This window comes from Tenebrio molitor, chromosome 1, assembly GCF_963966145.1.
Source record: "Tenebrio molitor chromosome 1, icTenMoli1.1, whole genome shotgun sequence".
Lineage (NCBI taxonomy): Eukaryota > Metazoa > Arthropoda > Insecta > Coleoptera > Tenebrionidae > Tenebrio > Tenebrio molitor.
This window is the reverse complement of record NC_091046.1, coordinates 3,157,850-3,173,181: the sequence shown is the minus strand read 5'-3', so window position 1 is coordinate 3,173,181 and position 15,332 is coordinate 3,157,850. Positions and strand designations below refer to the sequence as shown.

Genomic DNA, 15,332 nt, shown 5'->3' with positions numbered 1-15,332 from the left:
TGCGTTTGTAGTTTAGTCAAAACATAGTTTTTGATTCAGAGTAAATTATCTGATCATTACATCCGTTTTGGTTCCATCAAAAACATGGTTTTTGATTCAGGTAAATAAGCGGTATTTTGCGTGACTTATATTTTTATAAGCTAGAAACATTGAGGAAGATATTGAAGTTTCATATTTCTGTGTTCTCTGCAAAACATAGTTTTTGATTCATGCAAATAAGTAGTATTTTGCATGATCTTTATTTTTCTGAAGGGGTCATTGTGTTTTCATTCATCTAAACATTGAGGTAGTGGGGGATCATTTTATAATTGTATGCTGAACTTACATTTTCATAGTATTAAATCAGCTGCATAGTATCAAAATTAAACGATGAGTCATTTCTTAAAATCTATAAACGAAGAAACTCATATTGTGCCATATGTGAGGCCAAGTTATTTAGAAATTGATAGAAGATTCCCCATTAAAAGATTTATTAAGACGGAAACTCAGTTTGGTGAACAAGTAGTCGTTGATTGTAGTGAATTTAAAACGCCTCTTCCACAACGGTTTACAGAAAAATTTAGCGAAAAAGTTATTCAAACTTTAAACAATTTATTGAAACAAGGAAAAAACATTTTTATGGTTAGTGAAGGAATAGTTGGAAGAACAACCAATATCAAGTTTGTTGAACAGACAGAAGAATAAATTTTTCTGGAGCTACACGAGAAAAAAAATGCCTGTTCCGATTAAATATAAGTGTCCATCATGCAAAGGTGAAAGTGATATGGAAGGTGTCAGATGTCTTCCTTGCGCCATGCATGATTTAATTAAGAGTCAACATTTTAAACATTTTTTACGAGAATATAGAACTAAAGAGTGAATTTGTGTGTTCCTAAATGTTATTATTATTTATTTGAAATTGTATATTTTGTAGTAATGTAAATATAAATAAACTTTCACATATTCATGTTGTTTTATTGCTACTATCACTACCATATTGTGATGTAAAATATTGCTTAATCACAATTATGTGAAGGTTGAAGATGCTGACTTAGGTTAGTCATCTCTATCCGGATGATTATGAACTGCAAAGTAAGGAAATAATGAAATAAAACACTAGATTCTTTATTATAATTTTATTAAAAATATAAATTACATTTGAATGTATTATGTGATGCTACTTTTATCAATCCAACTGTTGTGTGTGTTGTTTAGTCCTAACCATTTGACATACATTTTTTTTCCTTTTTTTCTTAAAACTTTTTCCACCAAGTAAATATCCGAATGTTTTACTTTCTGCAATTCTTCTTCATAAAATCCTCCTAATATATCTTCGCCCTGTACATCTTTTAATAAATATGTTGTTGGATTAGTTAGCTTTACTTTTTTAACAATGAAAATTTCGTTTGACCAATTGGCTGTATAAGATTTATCAAAAATTTGACGATGTTTACTTATTCGTACATGATCACCAACAGAAAATTTATTATGTACATTTGCAAGCTTTATATGAGTATAAATTGATTTCAATATTGATCTTTCATTGCTTTTTTTAACATTTGAGGGTGTAGTTTTAATTGTGCTGTGATATTTGTTGTTATATTCGTTGGCGATTTTATCTAATATATTGACCCATTTATAATTTCCTTGAAAACTAAATTGTACCCACATTAATTGCTTTAGCGTTCTGTTGACCCGTTCAACTATAGATGCTTTAATAGAACTGAACGTACTATAATGATTAATTTTACGTTTTTTCATTAAACTTTGAAATTTTGTATTAAAAAACTCTTTACCGTTGTCAGTCTGTAAGTTTTTAGGTGGTGGTTTTACTTTTAGTAAAATATTCTCCATTGCTGTACTCACATCAATAGAATTTTTTGTCTTTAATGGAGCCATCCAGACGTACTTAGAAAAGCAATCAATTACAACTAAAATGTATTTAAATTGTTGATTTTCTTTGGCATATGGAATCATTTCCACAAGATCAGCTTGCAATGTTTCATTTAGTCCTTTAATTATAATACGACGACGTTTGAATTTTTTTCTTGCAGGCTTATGTAATTCTTTTACAATATCCATTTTGATGGAAGTAGGTTTATAACCATTATCTTTTAATTTGGAAACCATGCTTATTATAAATGTTTTATAATCGCTTTTTCATCATTGACTGACTGATTTTCAAATTTTATTGGACATTTAACAATTATTTGCGCAAATAAACATTTAAATTTATTGTTTTTAGTTTTCGATGTACTTTGTTTAACAACAAATGATATACTTGTTCCAAATTGCATTTGATAATTCAAAGCTTGTTCTTTAATAAATAATTTATCATTTAAACTTATAAGAACCTCTTCATTGTTTAGAAGAATCTTTTCAATGGTACCCTGTTCTAATGGAAATTTATAATCAACTCTGTCAAATCCTATAATATATTTATTATCTACAATGGCATTAGCTTCAAATTTTAAAATTACGTTATAAAACATATATGAGGATGAAAGAATTTCTTTGTCACTAAACTTTGTCAATACCAATTGTGGATTTTTAACTAAGTGACGTCCAAATTTATCAAGCGTCATCATTCAATAATACCAGATTCACGCAATTCTTCTACAATTGAAACTATTTCGTTATTGTGACCCGAATGTCCCGCTGTCTGCGAAGCAACTAATAACCGAAGTCTTTCGACTAATTCATTTGGATCATCCCAGTAAACATAATTTATTGGATAATTATTTGTTTCTTTTATCATACCTTTACCGATGGCTTTTCTTGGTCTTTTAGGAGTTTCAGTATAATTTTGAGATGGAAAGTATAAGGGAGCAATAACTGATTTATATTTATCAGATCTAAGGCGAATTGGAGCAGAAGGATCAAAGTTAGGACGACAAGCATTGCCTAAATCCAAAATCTCTTTATATGTACTCAAGTCATTTTGTGTATACTTTTTAGGATTGTTTTTAAATAAAAGTTCATAGAGTCCCGGTGTTGTTTTATAAAAGTTGTTATCTACTTTAATGTCTTTGCCCATAAACTCTACAACAGATGAACCAATGAAGAATTTCTCTTGAAAGCTGTCGTGTCTTATGCCAGTCCTATGATCAAATTCTCGTTTCTTATCAAGAATCATAGCACTTATATATTGTCGTGGTATTTCATCAAAACTTTCTAAGTACTCAGTAAATAAATCTGTTCCAACAATATTTGAAATATTATTTTTACTTTCTTCAACTGAATTTTCAATTAACTCATCTAGTTCTATATTGTCTACATTTTCAGGTTCCTCTATAAAACTTTCTGGTTCTACCTCCCTTTTTAAAACTGATGCATCATGTGATGTACTTTGAAGTAGCTTATCAATTTCATTCAAATCAACTTTATCATCTTTTATTGAATCCATTCTTTTTTGAAGTTTAGAGATTCTATCCGAAAGAGTAAGTTTATTTTCGACGGGAATAATTTGTTTAAATGTTTCTTGTTTTTCTTCTTTAGGTTTAAAGTTGTTGACAATGCCTTTTTCTTGTAACTGATTGGATATTGTTTCAAGTCTTTTGGTAATAGGAGAAAAGGTGTTTTCATAAATAGACTCATCTTGTTTTAGCAAAGTCATTTTTCGCTTTACTTCATCTCTTTTCTTAATTAATTTTTTTAGATTGTCTGTGTCTGTATCATTAACTCTACTTTTTAAATTCATAGTTAATACAAATACGCAAAACGTTATCAAACCGTAAAAGCGTTACAAAGCGTTAACAAACTGCTTCTAAAACTGTGGAATTTGGTACTTTGTTTTGTTTATATAGTTTTTCTTACTGAAATTAAGGTTGTATGAAGCAATCAAAACCTTTTCTATAACCTCCACTATTGAAATCTTTTTCTTTGTCAATTACTAAAAAATTGAATTTATCCTGCCAACATAAATGACACATTTCTTTAAATTGTTCATAAGTGAGCTCCGAACTAACGTTGTCTCTATAAATGCGAAGTAAATTTAACTCATCTTGTTTAAATACTATTAAAAAATTTGCATTGTCTCTAATTAATTGTTTCGGAATTTTGGTATAAGTCTGACACAAATAGAAACAGTCAATATTTTTATGTCTACCCATACTAAAATATTCTCTCATAACATTTTGTTTATCGCAAGCTACATCATCAAAAATTATTAAGGAATTAGGTTTAACTTCTGATGAAGAGGGAATATTATTTTCTAGATTATTAAATGCAAAGAAATTCATTCCTTTTATAGGTTTTAATAATGTTTCTAAATACTGATATTTTGGTTGAAATAATGATTTTGAAAAAACATAGACGTTTTCAAATCGCAATCCATTAGGATGTTCAATTAAACTTATCATTGTATTGGTTTTACCACAGTTTGATGGTCCTACAATAAGACAACGTATAGTTGAGGGAAAAAGTCCTCCATGTCTTTTTTTGTTAATAGTTTTAAAATCATTGTTTGAAACTTGTAGTGTTATTGGTTGTTGTACTATTCGCATTTTGCATGAAACTAATGAGAAAAATTTCTGTAAACTATAAATATTCTTATCCAAACCTGTTTTGTTTTAGTTGTGTTTTAGTTGGTAAAACCTAAACTTCATAAAGTCTATATATGGCAGTAAAAAAACGAAAGCGTAACAGTCAAGTAAAAACGGTTAAAAAGAGATATAGTGGGCGTGGTATTCTAAATTCGGTGATAAATAAGCTACCCGTAGAACTTCATATTCCGGGTTATAATTATTGTGGACCAGGAACAAAACTATCAAAACGGCTTTCCAGAGGCGATAAAGGAGTTAATGATTTGGATGAAGCCTGCAAGGAACATGATATCGCTTATAATAAGAGTTTAGATCTAATCAATAGACATAAAGCAGACCGTGTCTTATTAGAGAAAGCAAAGCTTAGATTACGTTCTTCTAATTCTTCACTTGGAGAAAAAACTGCGGCTTTGGGTGTTGCATCTGCAATGAAAGCTAAATTAACACTTGGAATGGGTTGTTCATCAGCAAAAAAATCTCAGCGCTCAAAAACTAAATTTAAGAAAAGTAAAAAAGGATTAGGGTTTAACCAACTAAGAAAAATTGCAAAAACAGCAATTAAAGGAAAGAAGTTTAAAAACAACATTGATGTTATAAAAGCAGCAGTAAAAGCTGTAAAATCAGTAAAAAACAAAAGTCCTATTAAACATACACGCACTATTCCTATACCAAAAACTGGTGGATTTTTACCGCTTATTCCAATTTTTGCTGCATTAGGGGCCTTAGGTTCTTTAGGTGGTGGTGCTGCAGCAATTGCAAAAGCAGTAAATGATACTAAAGCAGCTAAAGAACAACTTAAAGAAACTCAAAGACATAATCAAAATATGGAAGCCATTGCATTAAATAAGTCTAAATCAGGAAAAGGATTGTTTTTAAAACCTTATAAAAAGGGATTCGGTCTTTTTTTAGGACCATGGAAATCACCAAGGACATTCCTATAAAGCTTCCAAAACGTGCCTTAACAAATATTGATTTAAAAAAATTTGCAAAACTATTAGAAATTCATAATTTTAGAGGAGTATTTATGAAAGATTCATTGCCTAAATCAGGAGCCAAAGTTAACGAAACTGGTCTCATAAATTTAGATGATCAGAAAGGTAATGGAACTCACTGGACTGCTTATAAAAAAATTAATAACCAGGTCATTTATTTTGATAGCTTTGGCAACTTACCGCCACCTACAGAATTAGTTAAATATTTAAACAAAAACAATAAGTGTGAAATAATATATAATCATCAAACATTACAAAAGTTTGATACAGTAATTTGTGGACATTTGTGTTTAAAATTTTTGTACAACTATAATAATTAATAACGGATGTAGATAGTTTTTAGTTTAGCACAGTCTTTTGTATGTGTTTGTATCATGTCTGTTACGTTTACTTTAACAGGAACAAGTTCAATACTTTCAAGTAAATATTATCCTCCTTTAGTATTGGATAACAGTGAATACGCTTTAGGTTTAATAAACTTAGAAACATTTAATTCAATAGCAAACGTAACTAATTCAAATAACAAATTTTATTTTACCTTAATAAATCAAACAAAAGGTTTTATTGAAATTCCTGAGGGTTCTTATGAAATTGATGAACTCAATGCTTTTTTAAGTCAAGAACTTATTAGATATGTTAAAAACGAATCATTAAAAACAAATCACTACATGCAACAACCTACTTTACTTATAGAAGGAAATAACAATACCTTAAAATGTGAAATTAAATGTAGTCTTGATATTGACTTTACAAAAAAAGACACTATTGGTAGTTTACTAGGTTTCAGCAGTAATACACTTAGAGCAAACAAAAAATATATATCAGATAATCCTTGTAAAATATTCAAAGTAAATGCATTATGTGTGGAGTGTAATATTGTATCTGGTGCGTATCGCAATGGTAAAGAAGTGCATGTTATTCATGAATTTTTTCCTTGTGTACCTCCTGGATACAAAATAATAGAAACACCTTCTAGTGTTATTTATCTACCAGTTAACACTAAACAAATAGATGAGATAACAATTAAAATAACTGATCAAGATGGAAATATTGTCAATTTTAGAGGAGAAGTGCTAACAGTAAGGTTACATTTGCGTAAAGTAAAATAGCGATCCTGCAATGGGAATAGTGTTTAATGTTAATAGTAAAATTGGTGCAGCATACAAGGGTAAAAATATAAATATCTCAAAAACAAATAAAATTTCTAGTCGAGTGAAAAACGTGAAAGTGTTAACTACAGCAAACCGTTTGTTTTTAAAATCTTTAGGATTTCGAGTAAAAGTATAAATTTAGCAAAATGAATTTTGAAATTCTGAATGTTCAGGAACCACCGTTGTTTGATATGACAATTGCTTATGCTGAAAAACGTACTCATCCACCTTATGCATCTAGTTCTTTTAATAACAATGATGAAATTAGAATTCCAATACAACAACAAGACATATACACTTTACCTTGGTACAGTGCGTTACATGTTCAAGGAAAAGTAAAAGTGTATGGTAAAGATAATGCTGTTTTACCACCTTCAAGCGTTGAATTTGTTAACATGGGAATTTTATTTTTGTTTAATGAAATACGTTATGAAATATCAGGAGATTCCATTGATACTGTTAGAAATCCGGGAATTGCGTCTGTTTTAAAAGGATATGCAACATACAACGAATCACAAAGTAAGGCTCTTCAAAACAGTGGTTGGTTTCCCAAAGAACAATCTACTATTATTGATGGAGTGAGTGGTAGTTTTGATGTTATAATTCCACTTCACATGGTTTTGGGTTTGTGTGAAGACTTTAAAAAAGTTTTGGTAAATGCTCGACAAGAATTAGTACTACGTCGCGGTAGTGATGATAGTAATGCATTTTTGCTTGATGATGATTTAGATAAGACAGTAAAATTGTCTTTAGAAAAAATATCATGGAGAGTTCCTCATATTACAACAACAATAAAAGAACAATTAAAATTATTGGATATTGTTAAAAGTGCAAAAGAATTGTACATTCCTTTTCGAAGTCGAGAATTACATGAATATCCAGTTTTACCTCAAACACAAAAACATACATGGGCTATTAAATCTGCTATAGAAAAACCTCAATATGTAATGTTTGCATTACAAACAGATCGAAAAAATCAACTTACTAAAAACTGTAGTCGTTTTGATCATTGTTATTTAAGAAATATTAAAGTTTTCCTTAATGATACACATTATCCATATGACAATTTAAATATAAATTTTGTTAACAATCAATATGCTCTCTTATATGAAATGTTTACTAATTTTCAAAATTCTTTTCTTTACAAAGAAAGTGAACCTATTTTTACTCCAAAAGAGTTTAAAGATATTGCACCAATTGCAGTGATTGATTGTTCTAAACAAAACGAAGAATTAAAAAGAAGTGCAGTGGATATTAGAATAGAATTTGAAACAAGTGTAAATATACCTGATAAAACAACTGCTTATTGTTTAATTTTGCATGATAGAATAGCTAAATATATACCAATTAAAAACATAATATCTTTAGTTAGATAGGTTATAAGTAGGTACCCATGTATTTATTTATTTATTTAGTTATTGTTATTATTACTTAGGTAGTATTTAAGATAAATAGTTGTAGCACCTTAATTATGTAAGAAAATTTATAAATAAAAGACAAAAAAAATATGAAAAGTGTTTTATTGAATAGATGATAATAATGTTAACAGAGTCAAAGTTTCTTTATAATCCTGGAGCTTTGTTGATGGCCATCTCGCTGAGTCTGGACCGCAAGTCCAACCTAGCTGAGCCTCTGGATCGCTGTTTCCTTTGGATATGTTTTCCTTTACCCATTGTAATATTTGGGAGTGTTTAACATTTTCATGAGGCTTAAATCTATATAAAACATCTTTATTTAATTTCAACGACAAAATCGCTATCTGAAGCTTTTTGTAGTCAGCTATGTATGAAACATTACATACAAATTGATCAATGCATGATACAACAGTTTGATGGTTTTGCAAAATATTCAACAATGGAAATTCCTGTGTGCAAATGTTTTGCAAATTGTGGTTGGACAATAAATCTAACAGATAATAAATATGTGATACATTTTTCTCTAAACCATGAGCAGTTAACAAGGCATATAATTTCGAATAAGAAAGCAAACTTACATTTTCTTTCCTACAGATATCTACAAATGTGTGTACATACTTATCTAAAATTTTTCTTTTCTGTAACAGTTTTACAAATATTTCAACATTAGCATTTTTTATGTAAAGAGATATTTTTGGAAAAATTTCACTTGGAATAATAAAGTCTTCTCGGTTCATCAGAGTAAAAAGTTTAAGTTTCGTTTGATGAGTGTCTTCATACAGGATCAGGTTATTTAAATGTTTCATATAAATTTTCTGTAGAGCATCTTGGGCTTCGATTTTGATTTGTAACAAAAGATCCATCTTGGAAACACTGGTTAGCACTGCAACAACAATAAAATAAAATTATTTGTGTTGCTAGTTTGTATGCAGTACCTCATTTTGTAGTTGATATCCCTTCCATTATTTACTTATGTACACATATGTACTTTACTCATAATTAATATTTTCTTCTTCTTTTTCTCTGTTAGGTGTCGCTTGATACATATAGCCCCAAGGCTTAGTGTCAGTTGTATCAAAGTTAAGAATACGTTTATCATCAAATGGACTTAAGACAATTTTTTTCTGTTTGATAGATGAGACCTTGTGGTTTTTAGATCTTATTAACTTTTGTACTTTTTCTAAAATTGTTTGATCGAACAAACAATTTTTATAATCATTAAATGTGATGGCTTTTATTGAAGATTTTGTAGATCCTTTTGATTTTTTAACTAAATACTCTTTTGATTTATCGTCATCTACAGTGTAAGCATACATTTTTGATCTTAAACCAACAAATTCTAACATAATTTTACCATTGTTTTCATCTTTCATAAGGCCGGGTACTTTTTTGTTTCTTTGTATAATGTTATAAATATTGTTAGTTTCATAATCTGAGGTATCAAAAAGATGAAAATCTTTTTTAATATATTCATATATGTCATAAACTTTAAATTCATAGATTAAACTGTCAGTATCGGTATAAAGTAATTTTGCAGAGTTTTGGAAGGTTTTAATAACATAGTTGTAATGAAAATGATATAAGAAAGTTTTCGAAATATCTAAGATACTAAAACCAACGTATATTGGTTTATTCAGATAAACTTCTAATTTATTCATTTCAACAACAACAATATTTTCATCAAAAATAATGGAGCTATGAAAATTAGGTCTTGAAATTAATGCGCGTAGTCCCCAGCGTCCTCCATCCCATTTCGTTACCAATCGAATGTCTCTATGTTTTCTAACATTCTCCATACATTTACCATAAATAGCATTAATCATTAATTTATAGAAATCTTTTTCAAAATCATTTTTAGACTGTTGCCTGAGTTTGGTATTTAAGTCAATATATTGTTTAAGCCATGGTGATTGTTTGAATTTTAAAACTTTGTGAACTTTAGTTAATTTCATTCCCAGGTCTAAATACATTTTCAAATTTCTATAATGAATAATATAATTTTTTTTTGGAAATAATGTTAAAAGCAGTTTTTTAATTTTGGATGTAGAATTTGGTGGCACCATATGTTCAGGCGCCAATGGTAAATCGCTATGCATATCATGTATGCAAATGGGATAATCTAAATCACATTCAAGTATGTAACCAATTTGAGAAGTATTGGAGGTGTATAATATTTGTTGAATGTTAAAATTTTCTAAAAACTCAAATTCACCATATGGCAAATATTCTGACATTGCTGCACCATATAAATTATTCACGTCAAAATACATTAAGTACTTGCTGTCTAAATTTTGTATAAAATTTTCTCTCATATATTTATTATTTGCTTTTGCATATCTATTTGAACACTGTGATACACCACCTCTTATTCCTTTTTCTATAAATAATATTTGATCAATATCCATCAAACGTTCTAATGTTATATTTGTGGTTTTGAGCATAGCATCAAATGTAAGTCCGGGAGTAGTAAAGTAATGTAAAGGATCTAAATCATATGTTTTTTTGCATGTATCACGAAAAGCTTCAAAAACATCTGCAAGTAAAAGAACATCAGTCTTTAAATACAAATCAGCATACTCTCCTATTGTTTTAATATGAAAGCAGTCCCAAACTTTTTTAGCATGATAATAGTCGCTGTCACTAATAGGTTCCTCAGTAAGTTCACTGTAAAATGCTTCTTTACAAGGTAAAACGGTTTCCTCTAAACGTTCAAATGAATCAATGTAATCATAAGGAAATATACCTTTTTTTGTTAATAACAAGAATTCTTCTTCGGTATTACAAAATAATTTTGTTATAGATTTTTGTTCGTTTTGTAAATTTGATGAAAGTTTTCCTAGAGCTTGAGACATAAAACGAAAAGAATCAACAAATCGTAAAGATACATTTGTGCCTGCAACATATTTAGTAAAAGAAATGTATTTTTCTTTATTTATAGGTAGCAATTTGATTGTTCCTTGAAACTGTGTTGATAGTTCTTTAATTATAAAATGAGCATCATATCCACTCAAGTTGTGAAAAACAACAGGAATGTAATGAGCATCTTTATAATTTAAGTTACAAGCTTGATGCGCTAAACCACGAAATTCTCCTGTTTGATGATTATGATCTCGTACTTTCATTTGGTTTGGTTGAAATGTTTGTTTGCAGATGTGACAATTGTCATTTGTTGTTGTTGTTGTTGTTGTTGTTATTGTTGTCATTGGTAAAATTATTTTAAGCTGTTCATCACAAAACTGTGAAATTTCTTCCAACTCTTTAACAAACCACTGAATGCAATCTTTACCACGATAAATATTAAATTTAGAGAATGAATCGTTATAAGAGCATTTTAGATAATAGGCTACACTAAATGCAACATGATTTTGATATATTTTAGAATTAGATTTGGTAGAGTAATTATTGTCTGATGCCTTTTCTAAAATACTTTCTAAATCTGCGTATATAACAAAGGGAACTTTTTCTTTATAAGAATGATTTTCAAACTGCAAAAATTTCTTTGTTTCATCAGGTAATTTGACACAACATTGATTTGACTTTAGGCAATAACGCAAATGATTTTGGAGTAGATTGTCAGTGGTAAAAGAATTTAAACATCTCTCACAAACAAAACATTTATTATTATGATTTGATAATTGTTTAGATAACAAACGAGATAAATTTTTAATCCACACAAAGTGATAAAGTAAGGACTTTTTAGAAGCAAAAGACAAATTTGGTTTAGTATTAATTGGCAACATTAATAAATTGATAACTTTAATATCAGCTTTATGTGTTTGTGAACTTAAAGAACAAGGCAAAATTTTTGAACGCTCAAAACAATATAAATTAATGGCAAGATTGTTATGTTTTTCAAACTTTCTAACATCTTTAATTGTAATTGGAAACTGGATATTTTGATATTTTAACACATCTTTAAAATGTGGATAAGAAGAAATTCTATTAGCGTTTTTCTTTGCAGGATACAAAGCAGATACAACTGACCATAAAAAACAAAAATTATCATCATTTTCAACATTAATTACTGCATGTTTTTTTTTAATAAAATTTGGTACAGTTACAAACGTTGAAAAACCTATCTTTAATGGATCATACCTGTTAATATTTACTTTAAGCCCTACAACTTCATGAAGAGCCCATCCAGAATCCTTTTCTGCAAACTCTTCTAATTTATTCATTAATTTATCGGTAACGTTTTCTTTGTACCACCGTTTTAAATTAGTTGAAGTGTCAATTGGAACATTTTTTGTGCAAAAGCTTTTTATGTCAATTTCACCAGTTTGAGGTTTTATGAAATAAGCGGAGAAAATAACATTCACTTTTATCATAGACTCCTTTAAGATTTTTTTAATTTTAATTGAAAAACACTTAAAAGCTTTATTGAAAAAAATTAAAGGGTCTTTTATATTTAATGTTGATATAAAACCAGTACGAATTCTTCCATTAAAAGCTGATTCAATATTTTCCCATTTTACATTAGAGCAATTTCGATTTAAATTAGTTGAAAGTTTTCCTCCCGTTTTCAAAATTAAATTTTGTTTAAGTTTTTTTAATTTTAAACGATAATATTTTAAATATGATAAACTAGATTCTAAAGAATGAAGTGACTCTAAAACATTATTTTTATGCAATTTGTTTTTTATTGCTTTATTAACAATTTTGATTGTATTATTTATATGAATTTGAAATTTATTTAACTCATCTATAGTTTTTAATTTTGAGAAATATTCACGTACCACTTTTAAGACTCTTTTACATAAACGTGTGACGGTTTCCATTGAAGTTTAATAAAGAAGCTGCACAAACAATGTCAATATTCGAAAAAAGATTCTTATTTATAGTGAGATAAAAAGAATAAAATAATGGTGATAACATGTTAATTACCTAAAGTAAAAATAAATTGGGATATATTTTGCCGAAGATAAGCAAAATGTTTCTTTCTTTAAAAGTTGGTGGGAGACAAAAAGAGGGATGTAACAAGAGTGGGGACATTGAAATAAATATAGCAGTAATTGGCTTAGTTTTATACACTTTGATAATTGTCAACTTGCGAGTACTACAACCATGAATTTCCAAAATTTTGATAGTTACAATAATCAAAATGGTAAGTTTTTTTTTTTTAATATAAAACTGTATTTCATATATTTATTATTTTAAAGGAATTGTCCAATGTCCCTACAACCCCTTCCATAAATGCTTGGAGCATCGTTTGTCGATCCACATGTACAAGGCTCATCGTGAGGAGTACATGAAAGACATGGACCGCAAGTGGAAAGAGGGTGCTGCGGAACGGCAAAGATTATGGGAAGAAATGAAGAAGAGACCAAAAATTGTCATCCCTCAAGTAAATTACACTCCCGATGATGAAAATTGGGATGATTGCGATGAAAATAATGTATTTGAGAATAAATAAATAAATGTTTATACTTTTATCTTTGTTATTATTATTAAATAACCATATAACACCCCTATTTAAAAAAAAAAAAAAAAAAAAAAGAGTCCTGACTTTTCAATCCAGCTATGAGACATATCTTAGGAGAACCTACATCAGTAACAAAGTTTAACCCCCGTTTTTGGTCGGGCGGAAATGACTTTAATTTTATACTTTTTGGCACTTAAAACATTTTTATTTTTTAAAATGTTTATGATGGTTGGATTTAGAAAAATTCATGTTTTTAAATTGTTACTTTTTTAATTTTTTTTCTTTAAAAAGTGATGTTTTTTTACCAAAAAAAGGCACTTAAAAACATTTTAAAATGTTTTTAATTAAATCCTTGAATTCTCCATAAAAAATGCTACTTGTGGTTTTAATTTCAAATTTTTATCTCAAAATTAAATTAATTTAAGCTAAGGGTAGTTTTTTTAAATGTTGTCAGAACCATATCGAGTTGCATATCAAACTTCATCGCTTAAACTCACAAATTTAAATAAAAACTCAAATTCAAAAAATATTGAACGGTGTAGAAAATACAAAATGATCAACCCTAAAAAAATTTTGATTTAAATAAATCGATTTTCCATTTATTTGCGCATGTTTTTTTACATAGATCATTTTTCAATAAAACGAATAGTTTTTGAGATAAACGCTATTAAAGTTTTACAATTTTACTCTTTAATTGTAATTTGAGCTTATGCACGTGAATCAATCAACTTTTAGTTTTTACCATTCGATTTATAACAACTTTTTGCAACTTTTTTTCCTCTATTATTTTGGGCTCCAACGTACCGTTTACGAAATAAAGTTTCAAAAAATTTTCTTTAAAATATAATTTGAGGTTATATTTATGATTCTATTAACTTCAATTTTGTTTCATTTAATTTCAATCGTCTATATGCAGCTTTTTTTCCTTTATTATTTTTGATCTTAAACCACCCTTTCAAATATATTTGCTGTTTGAATTTATATTGTAAATGTAATTTTGTATAGTGAAAAATAACAAATACATATTACGAATAAAAATCAAGAAAAAATTAAACGATTGTTTGTTTTTAATATTTTATTCATGACATTTATAAATATTACATTGGTTGAAACTTAATTAAAAATTAAAGTTATTTGTTGATTAACAGACAGCATGTCCCAGTTCCTTACTATTTTTAAATATCGTTTACATGAAAATATGCAAACGATTAATCCTAAAATTATTAAAAGCCAACAAAACCAGCTGTAGTCTTTTAATATCCAGTTTGTTGAATATTGAATCAAAAACGTCCACTTTGATATTGATAATCCAAGTCCTGATAGAGCACCAAATTTTGCTGCAAGTTTGTGCCAAAATGTTATCACCAATAAATATCCAATCCAATTGAAAATGTACACAGCCATAAAAGCAAAATAAAAATCAAAATTATTTCCTAATAAACTTTTGCCAATATCGGCATTTAATTCATTTTCAATTGTAAACATTTTATGTTGTCCTGTGTTAATTGGCACATTTTTCTTTCCTTCAATCTCTTCATTTAAGGGTGCATTCATCTTCTTTGGTGCAACTTTTATTGGGGGTTGGTCACATTCAAAATAAATACAAAAGAAATCATTCTGTAATGGCTCTGTACGTCTGTGGGCGGTAACATAAAAAATTATGCTACAAATGAGTAATTAACGTTCTCTCCCACTGTTCATCTACGCGTTATCACATAAGACGTTTCATTCGTTCACTCTTAGCCCCCACCCATTTAGAGGTAGACTTAAACGACCAAGGCACATGCAGAAAAATTGTTGGGGTTTTTTGTAAACTTTGCATTTTTTTT

The 15,332-nt window shown here is 28.5% G+C and overlaps 1 protein-coding gene and 2 long non-coding RNA genes across 5 annotated transcripts in view; 1 reads left to right on the top strand and 2 right to left on the bottom strand.

Annotated features, from left to right (window-relative positions):
- Nucleotides 1-15,332, bottom strand: part of LOC138136305 (heterogeneous nuclear ribonucleoprotein C) — a 226,195-nt gene that overhangs the window by 190,093 nt on the left and 20,770 nt on the right. The gene's annotated exons all lie outside the window — the stretch shown is intronic.
- LOC138125907 (uncharacterized) lies at nucleotides 8,170-10,243 on the bottom strand. Its single transcript, XR_011157552.1, has 2 exons — nucleotides 9,017-10,243; nucleotides 8,170-8,964 (listed from the first exon to the last, which is right to left on the bottom strand). It is a non-coding gene; the product is annotated as an uncharacterized lncRNA (long non-coding RNA).
- Nucleotides 11,894-13,513, top strand: LOC138125914 (uncharacterized). The gene is made up of 2 exons (XR_011157554.1): nucleotides 11,894-13,185; nucleotides 13,241-13,513. It is a non-coding gene; the product is annotated as an uncharacterized lncRNA (long non-coding RNA).